This window comes from Capra hircus, chromosome 8 (genome assembly GCF_001704415.2).
Source record: "Capra hircus breed San Clemente chromosome 8, ASM170441v1, whole genome shotgun sequence".
Classification (NCBI taxonomy): Eukaryota; Metazoa; Chordata; class Mammalia; order Artiodactyla; family Bovidae; genus Capra; species Capra hircus.
Genome location: NC_030815.1, coordinates 87,172,580 through 87,186,836, shown reverse-complemented (window position 1 = coordinate 87,186,836; position 14,257 = coordinate 87,172,580).

Genomic DNA, 14,257 nt, shown 5'->3' with positions numbered 1-14,257 from the left:
TTGCCCCAACTTTTAAAAATAACTGCATATTCTATTACAAGGTATGCCATAATTTATTTCACAAGAAATATAACAATATCTTTATTGTTATATTCAGGCCTTCAGCTGCTTCAGGGAGCTTTGATAATTGTCTCTTCCCATTAGCTCTCTGCTTAGCAGTGGGACATCATGGCGAGGGCACTCCCTGATGGAGAGGCCAGGATCCTGATCAGAGGGCTCTGCATCCAGGGTGTATCCTGAAGGGTCAGGGCATCATTTCCCAGTTCTTGGACAGTGACCTGCCTGGCTAGTGCTGGGTATCTGAGCCCTGTCCCTCAGGGGCCAGAAGGCCCCCACCTTCTTTCTTCAGCACCATACCATCATATGGAGGCTGCAGGTTTTTCAAGGAAAACATTTTTTTCATTCACTGAACATTAACTGAGGATTTACCCTGTGTCCACCCCATGCTTGCGCTTTGGCTCCAGAGATGAAAAACCGTTATCTCTGCTCTCAAACAATCCACAGTATCTAAGAGGAGGCAAGCATATAAGTCAAACGTTATAGTGCCTGTAAGGAGTCTTTTTATAAAGCTGTGTGCTTGACCACGGCTCTCAGGACGTCATCACAGGTGACGGCTCAGGTGAGGCCTGGATGAGCCCCATTGGACAGAGTGGATCTGAAACAGTGAGTCAACAAAGTTGGCAGGTTGAGGAGAGAAAGTGCTCCCCAGAACGGGGGAGAGCGTGTGTGAAGGCAGGCAGCATATAACTAACATATGTTGGTAAAGTATTGCCTGGGCTAAGTTAGATACCTACTATTCCAATTTTGGGGCTTCCCAGATGATGCGAGTGGTAAAGAACCTGTCTGCCAATGCAGGAGACTGTAAGAGACTTGGATTCAATCCCTGGGTCAAGAAGATCCCCTGGATGAGGGCAAGGCAACACACTCCAGTATTCTTGCCTGGAGAGTCCCTTGGACAGAGAAGGTCAGTAGGCGCTACTGTCCATAGCATCCCAAAGAACTGGACATGACCGGAGTGACTTAGCTAGGGTGTATTCTGATTTTTTCTTTGAAATGTATAGCACTGAATCTATTGAATAACAATATTTTTAGTGTGGAAAGCAAGATATCAGTAAATAAATATGATGTCTCCTCACTGTTTGGGTTCCAGACTGAGATTTAATGCAAATTAGGCATGTGCATTTAAATCAGGACTGGGGAGGAAAGATCAGCATGGGGTTGAAGTGTGATGGACAATTCTCATATAAATGTCATCAGCCAAGATTAGTGTTACCAACATTATCTACCATGTGCATCCCTGGATGACCATCTTGTTGCTAGATTTTTGCTGCCTAAAACACTACATTTTTGTTATCACTTAGGATGAAATAAAAACTACACTCTTGCTGGGATTTAATATATTTAGGGTAATTTCATGTTTTCTTGATTAGCAGAAACAAGTTGCTACAGATTTACTAGGCTTGAGGGGTAGAGTTCATAGAATCCAATTTATTGTAACTATTCTAAGAGATTATAATTAATATTCTTCAATTTGTTCCTGCTGTCACCCTGAAACTTAGACCATCTACACAGAAAACATTTGCTCATGACTCCACAAAAGAAAAACTGACACAGAGATTTAAATGAATGTTTCGATTTTCATTTCTTAAGGTTTAGGAAAAAATGAAGCTGTGAGCTTATTGAATACGTACATAATATACAGTGCATATCCAACATTTCATCAGACTGTTTTGAGCCTCTGACAAGTGTAATGCGTTCATGGTGTGAGCTCTCTAGCAACATGAAGATAATATCATCTTATCTTACTTTCTTCACTTTGAGAGAGGCTGAGACGTAAGTTGGAGAAATACAGTCATCTTCAGAATGAGGATTTGCATGATTTAAGGATAATCATGAAAGAGATGGCCATGTACCAGAACCTCTCTACCAGTACTCGGCCAGCTACATCCCTGCTTCTTGTGGTTCTCAGTTCCAGCAGACCAAAGCTCTTTTTTTATAATGAGTATGTTGTGAAGCTCCCATTGCTATCCTGAAATGAAACTTCACATCCTATCCTGCGGTAAAGAAGGGAGCTGAGGCTGTCTATGACTCCAGCAGGAGAGGATGACTGGGAGCTACAGAGGTAGAATCCTCCTGGACCCTGCATCACATGTCTCTTTCATGAGCGAATATTATTCATATTCTTTTGCTATAATAAACTGCAACAATGAGTATAAGAGCTTTCAGCAATTTCTGTGTGTCTTGCTGGTGAATTATTGAAACCGAGGGTGGTCTTGAGGCTGCACCCACAAAAATAACAATATAATGCCATAATGGTATATCATTGAACTGTATAACTTTGTCAAAATCTAACAGTGTTTAACCAATAAAATGTCAAATGATGGGACCCATCAGAAATTAGATATGACAGAGATATAAGTGGAAACTAAGTTGTAATTACACAGCATACATTCAAGAAGCAAAGGTTCGGATACAGCTATCCTGAAGAACATAATAAAATAGACCAATACTTCAAATTTTTTATAATGAATAAATTTGTAAGTAAGAGAAGAAAGACACTCAAAGCCCATTCTAGCAAGAGGCAAGGGATAGGGAAAATGTAAGGGGAAAGACAGAGATTAAAATAAAGTCTAATGTTAGAAGAAACAACTAAAAGTTGTAATTATATAACAAAAGAAAGAGGAAATACCTTTAATTGAAATGGGGGAATAATCCAAGGCAAATTACAGACTGATGAAATGGGGAAAAAAGTGATGAGGCATGAAATTCATACATATGAGCCTACTCTTTTTTACAGATGCAGACACGAAATAAGACCCTGTGTTATCATAGTTTATTCCAGGAAACCTCTTTGCAACTCACACCATGATGGACCATATATTGGGGCCCATATTCCTCAGCTGGTGACACAAAGTAAGAGAAGAAGGCATAAGTGGACTGCACAACATAAATAATGTGGTAGACCTGGGAGGCAACTCCTAAATTGCCCTAGGGCACATTTTTCTTAATATGGGTTACTGATCATCATACTGCACAATAGTGTATGTATATTTGTTATACGTAAATGTATATATAATTCAAAATATCTCCAAGCAAGCTGCACTGATGAAATGCACCAAGATCCCCATGTTTCCTGTGTTTTCGGTAACTTAATGATATTTGGTTCTCCAACTGTTAAAAGGAGTCTTTAACATCCTTTCCTTAGACATTACAATGGTTCCACAGGTTTTTTTAGTAACCACCCTATCGCACTAAAACCATCTTTAGTTAAATACAGAATTGGAAATTGGTCTAAATAAGTAATTTAGTTTCTTTCCAAATGAGTGTGTGGGGAAATCTTAAACACAAAATCTTTTCTAACTATATCCAATAAAAGATATTTTGGTCTCAAAGGCATTATTTTTAACTTATTTAACTTCCTGCAAATGTTTAACATAGTCTTTAGCCCTTTTTAGTAGATTAGTAAATTAGTCTGATAAATATCTTTAAATTATTTATACATATTAAATAGTATTTAATTATGAGCAAATGTTTCCAAATTAGAACCTTTTAGTGTATGCATATGTCATTGTTAGTGAGTGAGATAAATACTTTGATATTCTCCTTCACTTTAATAAAGTTAATCTCATTTGTTTATAGTTTAGGGGAAAAAAAGCCATTTAACATTTTTAAATAAGTCTAAAACATATGTTGCATACTTTCTCAATAATACTATTTCAGTGTACACCTTTTTCATAATTCAACTTAAAAAGTATTCAGTAACATCCGGAAGTGAATAGGATCTTAAAAACAACAATCTTAAAACAACAGCAACAACCACTTCCTTTGGATAGTTACTTCCTTTGTCGTATAGAAGGAGATGTCCAAACATGTCTTCAGTGGTAATGTACAGATCACGAAACTATCTGAGGTACATGGGAGCAGTCTTCATGCCTTAGGAGCAATGACAATGTTGTCCACTCAGTGACTTTTCACTACAATCCTTGGCCCTGAAGCATTGTTGAGCAGAAGGCAAATAAGTGCTAAAGACACCTGGTGCAGCATTTAAAAGTCCTCCCATGGTGTCCACATGACTCACCATGGCTATTGCTCCCTCTGCAGCAGAAGCAATGGCATGGAGAAATGAACTATTTGTATACATTTTAAGGCTTTCGGGTATTGAAATTTTCTTCATATCCATTTGCAGCAACTTTGAAAATAATATTTCATTTGAAACATGTCCTTTCTTACAAACATAACATATGCAAGAGCAAATCTTCATTATCACATAAAAATCATTCACTCACTTAAAATGAACATTTATGTCACTAAAGCACAGTGTAAAGTTGTATTTTGCCTCTTTCCCCACATTACCTTTCTTCTCAAACATGATAAATGCTTGGTTGAAAATTATGTTTTTTAATTTTTTCCACTTTTGCATCTAATATTATACTGATAGTAAAATATTAATATAATACTAATAGTAAATATAATATTGTCTAATATTGTGCAATTTGCCATATTTTAGATTAATTTGTCGTTTTATCTAAGAACCAATGAAATCTTTTTTTTCTGGTCAAATGCAATATTTCAGTTTTATTATTACCTTTTTCAAATCATTTTTTTACATCTTGAAAATGTGGTATTTCTGACAACCCTAGTGTATTTCTTGGGAAAATGTTTATCTAATTTTGGTTCCACTCTGTTTTGGCAGAGTAAATATTAGGATAAAATCAATATAAAATACTTTATTGAACACTATTTGGCATTTTAATATTTTTAAAATAATGGCTAAAGTTGCCTTTCTCTCTGTCTCTACATACATATGTAAAGAGATATATATGTGTACACATAACTGTAAATTTGATAGCTAAAAATGAAGACTGATAAAGTGTGTTTTATTGATGATTTAACCAGGATAAAATTCTTGATGGCAACACCTTTCCAAACTAATGATGAATTTTTAGTAAAGTACCAGATAAACCATGTGCAATCTTCCCTTGGTTTATACGGCAGGTTCATTTGAAAGTTCAATGCATATCACAACTGTAACAGAATATTGTCTTTATTATACACAAAATTGTGCTAGGGTCTAGACTCTGGTTTCAAAGCTCCATCATTTTCACTGGAACATTCAAGAGTAATTTGGGACAAGCATGACTTTCCAAGCTACAGAAACGTATACTCCAGATTTTTAAGGGTTCTAGACATTGCAGACCATCTAGAATTTCAATCCTTATTCTCTAAATGCCCAATGAATCTTCAGATTTTGCATAAGAGGTGATATTGCCTCAGATGGGAACCATTAATATTATGCAATCCTCTTAGCAACATCAGAGGTAATTAGTCCTGCAAATTGCAAAAAAGGAAACTGAGGTCAAGAATGGAAATGATGCCTTATTACAGTTTCACAGCTAATATATGCTAGAGCTAGATTTAAGAATCAGGTTTGTCTACTTCAGAGTCAAACCTTTTCCACTACATCATGCTGTGTTGACTGATTTGACTGACTGAATGCACAAGGAGGTGAACAAAAAAAATAACTAATGAACAAATGATTTATAATTTGACCTTAGAGATCTTTTGCAACTCACACTCCCCTTGCAGTGACATACAGAGATCCACACCAGTAACCTCTTTTATCTTTTTGAAGATGTTACAGCCATACTACAAGGTGATTTCACATTTTTTGAATCTAGCATGTTCTCTTGGATGGACTCAAAACCACTGGAGGCAAATATCAGTTCAGTTCAGTTCAGTTGCTCAGCTGTATCTGACTTTTTATGACACCATGATGGACTTCAGCATGCCAGGCTTCCTTGTCCATCACCAATTCCCAGAGCTTGCTCAAACTCACGTTCATCAAGTAGGTGATATCATCCAAACATTTCATCATCTGTCATCTCCTTCTCCTGCCTTCAGTCTTGCCCAGCATCAGAGTCTTTTCCAGTGAATCATGTCTTTGCTTCAGGTGGCCAAAGCATTGGAGTTTCAGCTTCAGCATCAGTCCTTCCAATGAATATTCAGGACTGATTTCCTTTAGGATGGACTGGTTGGATCTCCTTGCAGTACAAGGGACTCTGAAGAGTCTTCTCCAACACCACAGTTCAAAAGCATCAATTCTTTGACACTCAGCTTTCTTTCCAGTAGTCATGTATAGATGTCCAACTCTCACATCCGTACATGACTACTTGGAAAAACTGCAGCTTTGACTAGAAGGACCTTTGTTGGCAAAGTAATGTCTCTGCTTTTTAATATGCTGTCTGGGTTTGTCATAGCTTTTCTTCCAAGGAGCAAGCTTCTTTAAATTCATGGCTGCAGTCACAATCTGTAGTGATTTTGGAACCCCCCCAAAATTGAAGTCTGTCACTGTTTCCACTGTTTCCCCATCTATTTGCCATGATCTTCGCTTTTTGAATGCTGAGTTTTAAGCCAACTTTTTCACTCTCCTCTTTCACTTTCATCAAGAGGCTCTTTAGTTCTTCTTTGCTTTCTGCCATAAGGATAGTGTCATCTGCCTATCTGAGGTTATTGATATTTTTCCCAGCAATCTTGATTCCAGCTTGTGCTTCATCCAGCTTAGCATTTCTCATGATGTACTCTGCATGTAAGTTAAATAAGCAGCGTGGCAATATACAGCCTTAACATACTCTTTTCCTATTTGGAAACAGTCTGTTGTTCCATATCCAGTTCTAACTATTGCTTCCTGACCTGCATACAGATTTCTCAAGAGGCAAGTCAGGTGGTCTGGTATTCCCATCTCTTTCAGGATTTTCCGGAGTTTATTGTCATCCACACAGTCAAAGACCTTGGCATAGTCAGTAAAGCAGAAGTAGATGTTTTTCTGGAACTCTCTTGCTTTTTCTGGTTCCTCTGCCTTTTCTAAAACCAGCTTGAACATCTGGAAGTTCATGGTTCATGTACTGTTGAAGCCTGGCTTGAAGAATTTTGAGTATTACTTTACTAGCGTATGAGATGAGTGCAATTGTGCGGTGGTTTGAACATCTTTGACATTGCCTTTCTTTGGGATTAGAATGAAAATTGACCTTTTCCATGGTCTCCTAGTGAGGCAAATATCACTGCTATTTTAACTGAACAAGTCTTGATTGCTTCCTTATGTTTTGTGAACCGATGATGAGTCACACTGCTGTTGCAGAGGCATTTTTTTGGCTATGATGATTGGAAAATTAATCAGATTGAACTGTATTTTGCTAATTTGATCTTTTAATATTCAGAAATGACATCATTTCCCATAAAGGCAGTTTCTACTCAAACTCTTCACTATTAAAATGATAAAGTTTAAATGCAAATTAAAAGTTTGATGGATAGAATGGGCAACTCATCACAAAACACTCAATTAATTCTTAAAGTGATAAAACTGACAATGAGATTTCACATGAAATGTGATGGAATGACATATCAAAGCATTTGAAATGACAATTTTCAGGGAAAGATTTTAAAAGCTCTTTCTAATTGACAATGTGTGAAAATTTAATCAAAGATTATTACTAATTACTATCATTGCCTCCTTTAAAAGAAGGCATAAAACACTCTAATACTTTGCATGTCTGTCTTATTTAATCTTCATGAAGCATACAATATTTTTCCAGTTTTACAAAGGAGGGAATTCAGGTTGAGAAGATGAAATAAATTGCTAGATCTAGGATAACAAAACGAGGCATGATAATCTAATTCAGGCATATCACTCCAAAGGCTAAATCTTAACTTACAGTGTATTCTAAAAGACAGGTCTCCAAAGAAGACATACAGATGGCCAAGAGACACATGAAAAAATGTTCAACATCACTAATTATTAGAGAAATGAAAATTAAAACTGCAGTGAGGTATCACCTCACACTGGCCAAAATGATCATTATCAAACAATCTACTAGCAATAAATGCTGGCGAGGGTATGAAGAAAAGAGAACCTTCCTACTGTGTCGAATAAATCCATAATTTGAAAGGATACATGCACCCCAATATTCATTTCAGCACTGTTTACAATAGCCAAAATAAGCAAGCAATGTTAATGTCCATGGAGAAATGAATAAAGAAGATGTGGTACGTATATACAATGGAATATTACTCAGTCATAAAAAGGACAGAATAATGCCATTTGCAGCAATATGGATAGACTTGGAGATTGTCCTGTTGAGTGAAGTAAGACAGAAAAAGACAAAGGTCAAGACAGAAAAAGACAAATGCCATATGATACCACTTATATGGGGAAGCTAAAGAAATGGTACCAATGAACTTATTTATAAAACAAAAGTTGATTCATAGATGCAGAACACAAACCTGTGGTTATCAAGGTGAAAGGTGAGGAGAGAGATAAATTGGGAGATTGGAGTTGACATATACATGCTACTATATAGAGAATAGATAACTAATAAGATCTTACTCTATAGCACATGAAACTCTGTTCAGTACTCTGTAAAAACCTATATGGGAATAGAATAAAAAATATTGAATATATATTTATGTATAACCAACTCTCTGCTGTACAATATAAATGAACACAATATAGTAAATCAATTATATTCCAATAAAAAACTAATTTTAAAAAACTTACACTTTACATATGTATAGTATGCAGCTTATTATGTATATTAAGGGCTAGCTAAGGAGGCTATAAATAGCATGATTTATTTATATAGACCAGTGTCCCTGTATTAACCACACTGTCAGTATAAAACAAGGTTACACCTGTCTCTGTATGGGCTTTCCCTTCCCTCTAACCTAATGATTTCTTGCGATGGGGAGTCTGACCTCAGCCCACGGAATCCAGAGTTAGAGACAGTCTCAGAGTGCTGACTCATGAGCTGTGGGGAAGTGGTTACATCTGGGAAGTCATCAGGACAAAAGGAACCTAAGTTTTTCCCTCTGGACCAGATGTTTTGTCCAGGTAGAAGAGAGCCAGCTGGGGCCACCTTAGGGTCTGCTCATGAGGGCCAGCTGGAAGGGAAGGCAGGTCCTAGCAAAGAGAAGCCACAGATGGCTAGGGACCGAGGATGGAGGGTGAGGTACATGGTGAGCCACGGGAGTGGTCAGTTATCAAACAAAGGAGTTAAGGTGACAGGTCACCTGAGACTGAGCACCACCTCAGTGTCAAAGAAAAACTGACCCCAATCCAGGCTATAGGAGCTGGAGAATCTTCAAGCTGAGTACCGCCCAAATTCCTGGCCCACAGAATTGTTAGATATAATAAAACTGTGGTTATTTTAAGCCCATTTCTCCTGGGATGCTTTGTTATGCAACAAACAAGCCACTTTGAGGAACCATTAAAGACACTCACAAGAAATGAAGTTACTTTAAAATGTCAGCAAATTCAGTGAGTTGGAGCCCAAATCAAGAAAGGACCAATCAAGTAAAAATTCCCTGTGCCCTTTAGTCTTCTCCATCTTCAAAGAGAAGGAGAATTAGCACAGAAGAAGGAACCCAACCTCTTTCCCAAAATGTAGACTGTATAGTCAGCAGCAGGCATTGATGTTTTAACTACATGTTACCAACAACTTTAATTATTCATCAGAGGATTTTGTGGTGTCTAAGAGCACATTTATGGGACTGCTCAAACTTTCATCAAAGGCAGGATAAAAACTAGTTCCAGAAAATAAATGTTAAAAGACAGGATATTTTATAATTGCATACCATAAGTTATGGGACCAGAGAAAACTCTTTCAGTTATTTTAATTATGTCTTCTAATATTCAAATATATGTCATCAAAATACTGCAACTGCTTGAGAGACTTAGTTCAGTGAGAGACATGCTGAATGAACTTCAAAGACATCAGAAATTACATCAATCAACCACTAAATTGACTTAAGGTTGCAAAATCCTTTCTCTGAACTTGTATCACGCAGAGAAATAAACCCAAATTTGTTTCAGTCCTTGTGAATGCATTTTCTGTAACTTGCAGCCAAATGCCTTTATAAATGACACATTTATTTACTCATTGCTTTATTCCTTTATCAAGTAGATATCAAGTGTCCCCTTTAAGGTAGTCATTCCAATACTGGGAAGACACAAATAAGCAAGATTAAGTGCCTGGGGAAACATTATAGTAAAGAAGCAGAAAAAAAAACAAACACACACACGAAGAAGCACCTTCATTTCAGACCAATAACATTTCTGTGGAAAAAGAAAAGCAAGCAAATGGAAGGAAAATGAGAAAAAGGAAGGAAAGAAGGAAGGAAGCAACTGGGATTATCTTACTACAGTGTTCAGGAAGCGATTTCTTAAGGGGATGCCCTTGACCAGGCATCTGAAGGATCAAGCTGTGAGACGTGAGAAGATCCTGGTCAGAAGAGATACAGGGAGAGGAATCATAGATTCCTGAGGCAGAGAGCACTTGGAGGAGCAGCAGAAAGGAGGGGGCTGCTCTGGGTGGGGGCTTCCCTCATAGCTCAGTTGGTAAAGAATCTGCCTGCAATGCGGGAGACCTGGCTTCAATTACTGGGTTGGGAAGATCCCCTGGAGAAGGACATGGCAACCCACTCCAGTATTCTTGCCTGGAAAATCCCATGGACAGAGGAGCCTGGCAGGCTACAGTCCATAGGGACATTCAAAGCAGGAGGAGCTGGAGCCCCAGGGGGTCAGGGCACGGTTATCACAGAGGAAATTTGGAGCTTCTCTCAAGCATGATGAGAAGGTCCTACTTTTTCTCCACCATCTGCCCATAAGCTTTGGGAAAATCTTTGTTCATTTCTAGAATCCAGCACAACATATCATCCATATGACAAGCTCCATAAATAGTTTTTGAACTAAAGATGTAATGTCTGCTTGCAAAGAGAGACAACATTCAATAGTCATTGATTCATTCATGCTCAGAGGGAATAGAACTGTTTTGTTCAGCATAGTGAAAATGCTTGATTTGCTTGTAAGAAACTGTGTAGATGGATGCCTTGGTAACCTTAAAGTACATCATCTGGTCCTCTCCCAGAGGCCGCAGAATGAAAGACTTCCAGAGCAAATCACACAGTTATTGGTATCAATGTGAAATGTAGTGAAAGGCGAAAGGAGAGAAATGAGGCAGGCTAGAGTTAGACTATAAAGAAAGTTGAGCACAGAAGAATTGATGCTTTTGAACTGTGGTGTTGGAGATGACTCTTGAGAGTCCCTTGGACTGCAAGGAGATCCAACTAGTCCATCCTAAAGGAGATCAGTCCTGGGTGTTCATTAGGACTGATGTTGAAGCTGAAACTCCAATACTTTGGCCACCTGATGACAAGAGCTGACTCGTTTGAAAAGACCTGATGCTGGGAAAGATTGAGGGCAGGAGGAGAAGGGGACGACAGAGGATGAGATGATTGGATGGCATCACTGACTCAATGAACATGGGTTTGGGTGGACTCCAGGAGTTGGTGATGGGCAGGGAGGCCTGGTGTGCTGCAGCTCATGGGGTGGCAAAGAGTCAGACACGACTGAGCAACGGAACTTAACTGAACAAATATTTTCAAGAAATGAACTTGTAACTTGCAAGGCGCAGACCCATTAGCTATATCATGAACTGTTATTATCAAAGGCTGGGGCCTAAAAGAGTGTGTGGAGCCATCAAGGAAAGAGCTCAGGAGAAACAGCTAGAAATCATCAAAAGATCACTGTGTCTAGAGTCTTGCTGTCCTGAATTTCAATCTTGGCTCTTCTACTGAAACTGAGACCTCCTAAAACTGAGTTCCCCTGCCAACTTATAATTAATCTCTCTATCCAAAACTTATTCTCTTTATTGTCCTGTCCCCTGGTTTGAGGATTGAGAAGTATTAGAGGAAAGTAGGAATTGAAAGTAAGCAGGATCCAGCAGGGCCTTCCCAGGCACAATAGCCCCTCCTTCTCTCCCATTTCTTATTTGTAGAAAATGCTACTGTCTCCTAGATCTTCTAAGTTCCAGAGAGCAGACATGCAAAATTAACAATTAGAGAAGTAAGAAAATGCAGAAACAAATGGAAAACAATTAATCAAGAAAACTAACGATAATTTAAACAATAGTTCAGTAATAAAACAGAGTCCAGTTTCTCTTCCAGGGATTTTCTCTTTCATCAACTAAGAATGTTAATTGAACAATCAAATGAGTGTTAGACTCAGCTCAGGGTTGGAGACACACCACTTAACAAGGTCCAGTCACTGGTTAGAGTGAACAAAAGAATGAGCTTGTCTCCATGGTCCATTGTGCAATGAAAGTCACACTTGTCTGCTTGGGATCAGCATTGAATACAATGGTCAGTGTAAAGAACCGAGGCCTACTATAGACAACAAATAAGGCATAGCTCTTATTGTATTTTGCTTGAAGAAGAAAAAAAATATATATATACATAAATTCAAAGATTTCTAGATTTAACAACCTTCTCTGAAGAAAACTCTCTCTTCTCTCTCCAGCCTCATTTTTCACTTTGGTCTTTTAAAAATTATTTGCACATCTGTTAATGAAGTCTTGGGTAAATGTGGTAAGTGGCTCTATGGGAACATTGAAAATATGAGCAGCCACAGAAAAGAAGATCAAGTCAGAAACTTCTCTATGTACCCATTCCAAAATCTTGAATCATCCCTGATAGTGTTTTAAGGGGAAAAACAATAGCCTTCATAGGAGCAGCTAGAAAATTGGCTCTTGATTATAAATCAACTAAAAGATACAAAACCTAAATGAATGATTTATGAGGAAGAAAGGGTAAATTTGTGCTTATGTGTAATAACATAGGTAACATTATATTAGATGTGTGTGCACTGTATACGACTCCATAATCTAACTGATCATACTAGAGTTTGTTAGATGCATTAAGCCAGTACACTTTCTCTAACCCAGAGCATGAAGAGTATTCCTTCCAACTTCAGCCTGCAACAGTGAATATAAATGACCATATTATGAATGATTTAGGTGTACCATGTATGTTATAATTCACTGCAGCGCCTCCCTTGTTACCTTTGCCTTACACCTGGACACTTTACAGTTGGTGATTTATCTACTGATCTTTCCAGATTTTTAGGTTGGTGGCTTTTGTGTCTTCCACAGCATGGTTTCCAGAACCATGGCTCACCCTTCCAAAGAGTCCTCCAATTGTATTAATTAAGAGAAATTAATTATTAATTATAATAATTATAATATTTATAATATATAATTATATTAAATATATAATATTATATAATGTTATATATTATATAATATATAATATAATAAATATATAATATATCATTATATCATTATATAATTATATATTATATTATAATACAAATATAATATTATAAATTATATTATAATAGTTATTATAATTATAAATAATTATTATTTATTTAAGTCTTTTGACTTCTCTTTTTGACAGTCTAACAGTGGCAAGATTTAAATGCATTGAACAACGTGTGAGTAATAAGTCTCTTATATATTCTCACCAAAGTCACATGGGCTTTTGACAGATGTGTGATGGGTTCAATTCAGTCACTCAGTCGTGTCCGACTCTTTGTGACCCCATGAACTGCAGCACATCAGGCCTCCCTGTCCATCACCAACTCCCAGAGTTTACTCAAACTCATATCCATTGAGTTGGTGATGCCACCCAGACATCTCATTCTCTGTCATCCCTTTCTCCTCCCAGCATATGGGTCTTCAATCTTTCCCAGCATACGGGTCTTTTCAAATTAGCCACTTCTTTGCATCAGGTGGCCAAAGTATTGGAGTTTCAGCTTCAACAGCAGTCCTTCAAATGAATGTTCAGGACTGATTTCCTTTAGGATGGACTGGTTGGATCTCCATGCAGTCCAAGGGATTCTCAAGGGTCGTCTCCAACACCACAGCTGTGATGCATAGAGACCTATAATTAAGTCTTCTGCTGAGAGAGGCCATCTTGGTCACCCTCAAAAAGGCAAATTTCAGGACTTACAGTTTAAAATTACAGAGTAAAGAGAGAAACCAAAGCCTATATTCCAGGAAACCTAAAATATTGAATGATGAATGAGGGAAAAACAACCCACAGTATAACAACCAAAAGGGCTGCTGTCCTATCACAGGGATAGAAACTTCCAGGGAGACCCTCAGGGTGGCATAATGTCTTACCACAGTCCCTACCCTGCATCTGAAGGAAACATTAGAGAGGAAAGGTTAGATGCATAATTATGTGTGAGAGGTTGAGGGAAAATTATGCATAATGCAAGGAGAGAAATGTCAAGTAAGTGTGGTTTGGGCAGGGCTGAGAAATCACTAGAAAATGTCCACCCAGGGAAAACTTCCCCCAGTCACTGCCATTTTTCTCCAGAGCAGAGGAGTAAAAACACAAAGGTCACAAATGCAGAGGAAAT